At 37.6% G+C, this 4,571-nt stretch overlaps 1 long non-coding RNA gene across 2 annotated transcripts in view; it reads left to right on the plus strand.

Annotated features, from left to right (window-relative positions):
* Window positions 1-1,953: 1,953 nt before the first annotated feature.
* The window catches only part of LOC106880190 (uncharacterized), a 7,346-nt gene continuing 4,728 nt past the window's right edge, over window positions 1,954-4,571 (plus strand). The window contains exons 1-3 of one of the 2 annotated variants that reach the window (XR_008264582.1): window positions 1,954-2,078; window positions 3,208-3,290; window positions 4,247-4,454. This is a non-coding gene — a long non-coding RNA (uncharacterized LOC106880190). Of the gene's footprint in view, window positions 2,079-3,207; window positions 3,291-4,246; window positions 4,566-4,571 lie in introns of those variants that run through there. The other variant, XR_001410715.2, reaches the window with a different exon arrangement.

The following is a 4,571-nucleotide window of genomic DNA, read 5'->3' on the forward strand; positions in this document are numbered from 1 at the left end:
TGTTTTGTTTGTTTGTTCAGGTTTTTTTTTTCTGCCAGTACCGCCTGACTGGCCTTCATGCCGGTGGCACGTAAAAGCACCTACTACACTCTTGGAGTGGTTGGCATTAGGAAGGGCATCCAGCTGTAGAAACTCTGTCAAATCAGATTGGAGCCTGGTGTAGCCATCTGGTTTCACCAGTCCTCGGTCAAATCGTCCAACCCATGCTAGCATGGAAAGCGGACGTTAAACGATGATGATGATGATGATGATGATGATGATGATGATGATGAACAGGTACAGCTGTGTGGTTAAGAAGTCAGCCTTGCTACCACATGGTCCTAGGTTTTGTGCCACTGCACAGTATCATGGGCAAGTGTCCTCTACTGTAGTCCAGGTCAACCAATACTTCGTGAGTGAATTTGATAGATGGAAACTGTGTGAATGCCCATCATTGTGTACTTATGTGTATCATTGTGTTAGTTTCTAACTGCTTGGCAAGCGATGTTGGTTTGTTTATGCCTTTGCGACTTAGATGTTGGACATAAACAGTTCAATAGTACAAAGTAGTGGTGTCAAATAAATGAAATTTTTCAAACTGGTGCTACAGCATGGCCAGAGTTCAGTAACTAAAATATAAAATGACAGAAAATAAATGCAGGTGTAGCTGTGTGATAAGAAGCTTGCTTCCCAACCACATGGTGCTAGGTTCAGTCCCACTGCATGGCACCTAGGGTAAGTGTCTTGAAGCTTATTAGCCATATTTCTTCATACTATCCCATCCACTATATGGCTCCTTTTAGATATTTGCATGGATTAGTGCCTTCATCCTCTTCATTATCAACATTTAATGTCTGTTTTCCATGCTGGCATGGGTTGGACAGTTTGATAGGAACTGGGCAGGGTCTGCACCAGGTTCCATAGTCTGTTTTGGTTTGGTTTCTACAACAGGATGCCTTTCCTAACACCATTTACTTTATAGAATGTACTGGATGCATTTTATGCGGTACCATCACCTGTGCTTTTTACATGGTGCCATCACTTCTGCTTTTTATGTCACACCATTACCAGTGCTTTTTATGTGGCACCATTACCAGTGTTTTTTTATGTGACACCGTTACCAGTGTGTTTTATGTGGTACCATCACCAGTGTTTTTTATGGGGTACCATCACCAGTGCTTTTTATGTGGTACCATCACCAGTGCTTTTTATGTGGTACCATCACCAGTATCTTTCATGTGGTACCATCACCAGTGCTTTTTATGTGGCAAGGCACCAGTGCTTTTCATGAGATACCATCATGAGTGATTTTTACATGGTACCATCACCAGTGTTTTTTATGTGACACCATCATCAGTTCTTTTTATGTGACACCATCATCAGTTCTTTTTATGTGACACCAGCATCAGTACTTTTTATTTAGCACCATTCCCAGTACTTTTTATGTGGCACCATCACCAGTACGTTTTATGTGACACCAACACCCACACCAATTTATGTATCATCTATATAAATTTTAAATTTTTATGGAAACTTCAGAAGAAGGCTAAGGGTTTATGTAATAAAATTACGTTGTACCTTGACACATCCTACTTATGTTTTAGTCTGCAAAAATTTTTTAATTTTTTTAATGTGCTTAGAATATAAGTATTGTACATATTTTAAATGGTTCATTTCTGAACAACGTTGCAACCCCTTTCACTACACCAGTACCTCCTTAATATTCATTATCCCTTTGTTAGTTCACGAAGCCTCCCCTCTGCAATGCACTATTGTACAGTTTTAAAAACCATTGGATTCAAAAGAGATTTAGCTAATTATTTCTAGCAAATGGAGTTCCTATGTAAAGGTGCCATGTTACTTCTTTTTGGTTTCTTTGTTTATAAGTGTTGTATTTTCTTATTTATTTTAAACAGAAGTAAAATAAGCTGTTTTAATTATGTCATTTTTCATACTTCCTAACTTAAGACTGATTTTTTACTGTTGTGTTTGCAGAAAGCCATTGCAGAATCTTTACAGCATCAATTTCTTCTGGTATGGTCCTTTAGGTATCACCATGGTCATTATAATTGGCATTGTATTCAGTAAAATTATTGGTGGTAAGTGGTACAACTATCTTATACAACAGTACAACGTAATCCAGAATTTTTCTCAGTTATTAGGTAAAAAAAAGTAATTGCAGACCCTTCAAGAAAAAGATTATAATGAAATTGGCTGTCATAAGAAATTTACTTCCCAATGACATGGTTTTGGCTGTGACATTTCACATCTAGATATTAAAAGAGGACTTTTAGTTGTTAAACATGGTCAAGGAAAGACCTTCTGTCATACTCGCATATTTCTGTACTTCGGTCTGTCACTGGGATTCAGTGACATCTCCTCTGCCTCATATACAATGGTCTTTGTGTTGCATTGGCTATTCAGTTGGCATACAGTATTGCCTCTGTTTCAGGTATGGGTCATCTTACTAAAATTTTCTTTGTGCCAGGTGCACAGCTAAAAGAAACTCTCAAGGTATGTCTATCAAATATTCTTCTGCATCTATGCATTTTGGGGAGGTGTTTATCGACTAAACTAAGAAAAATCCTATTCAGTGAGAAAGGTGGCTGAATCACAAAATATTGCACTGAAATTTCCTCTCAATGGGATTACAGTCACACGTCAGGTGCAATCCCAGGAATTTTTCAAAAGGAAGGCACAAGGTCAGAATGGAATGCTATTCCAGGAGAAAAGGGCATAATAACATTATTTAGAAGGGTGCACTTCTTTTCTTGAGTGGGACACGTGCCCCTCAGGCCCCCACTCTTGGGTCCGCCTCTGCATGTAACTAATCTTATCCTTAAAACTGCTGGTGGCCAGGGCCTTGTTTTAGTTCTAGGCCACAGCATTGAAGGTCTCTTTACTTTAAGACAGGCTGGAGAAAGTAATATAGCCTATTCATTTCTTGATACCCTCATCAGTTCTAGACTTATTACACATTCAGAACTATGGTCTTTGACTGTGTTGAGTCTTGCCAACCCACTTTTTTGCATTTTTTATGCACAACACACATCCACCTGCCCTTGTCCTAACCAGTGCCATTTTAAAGCATAGGCACACTGGGCTCTTTCCTGAGAGCATGCAGGTCTAGGAGCCTCGGTGCATTGCTTTACCCAGCATCCTTACTACTGCATTCAATGCTGCTGCAGTTGACAAAGATGTTCTACTTATTTTTCATCTCTTTTTTAGGATTCCAAGACCCTTCAGCCGTGCCACGTACGCTCTTAAGCCCTATCACCTTAAAGATCATGGACAGATATGAACCTGAAGCAGTAAGAATACATTTAACATTCATTTCATCATTGTTCTCTTCATCATCATTATCATTGACTTTGCTCTCCATGGTGGCATGGGTTAGACAGCTTATTTCTGCTTTCATAAACTTCATATTTGATTTGGTTTCTATAGCTGGATGATCTTTCTAACACCATCTTTACAGAATGTACTGGATACTTTTCTTTTTTGTAACACCAACTTCAGTGAAGTTGTTACACAATGAGAGGGGTCTCACAAGCCTAATCTATATATACATATTTGTTTAACCCTCAACTAAAAGAATTAGGACTTTATAACACCTAGCAAAAACATCTGGATACGTGAATTCAAAGGCATATATGACCTAGACAACATCAAAGCTATGTGAAATCAAGGTCAACCGTAGAATTTTACAACAATATCAAGTTTCATATTCAAACTAACCTCCCCTCACATCCTCCTGAATCCTAACCAATAAACAAATAACTGAATTCAGTTTGCTTTGAGCCAAGCTGGTTGAAAGACCCTGATCAAAGCTGCACTGAAAATTAAGCCCAGCTGTATATGTAACTGTTCATATTCTGTGCAGCAGAAACATGTGTAGGTCGTCATTACCATAAAAATATATCGTGTGACATACCGTAAAATAAAAGGAAATAAATTTTGAGGATGTACCAGTTTCCATATTCTCTATCGTTATAATTGTAATTATATATATGGTGAGCTTCTTTCAGTTTCTGTCTACCAAGTCCATTATCAAGATTTTGGTTGTTTCAAGGCTATGGTAGAAGAAACTTGCCCAAGGTACCATGCTGTGGGATTCAACTCAGGAGCATACATTTTACCATACAACCACACCTGCTGCACTTATAAAAACTATCATTAATTTTCTTTTTGTTTTATATGGTATCTTTATATTTTTCCTTGTTTTTGTTTTTCAATCAAGCCTTTTTTTCCTCTCTTTTTTTTTCAGGATGAAAAGTTCTATTTACAAAACATGGACAGCAATGAAACTCAAAAACTTAATGTCAGTCACGCATAAATACTTATCGATCCTTTCAACTATGGTCTCATACGCCTTGGAGAAGAGGGCTGATGTTTTATGATATGGCTGGAACATGGGTTAGGCATTATTTTAACATCTAAATATCATAAATAAGGGTTTGGAATCTGATCTAAAGGTAATGTCCTTCCACTAGTTTCGGAGCCATTGAGAAAAAAATCATGAACACTACACTTTCTCTAAGACATGTCAAAAACATTTTTAAATAGTAAAAAAATTTTAATATCCTTTTATA

The sequence above is a fragment of the Octopus bimaculoides genome, chromosome 7 (assembly GCF_001194135.2).
Source record: "Octopus bimaculoides isolate UCB-OBI-ISO-001 chromosome 7, ASM119413v2, whole genome shotgun sequence".
NCBI classification, from domain to species: Eukaryota; Metazoa; Mollusca; class Cephalopoda; order Octopoda; family Octopodidae; genus Octopus; species Octopus bimaculoides.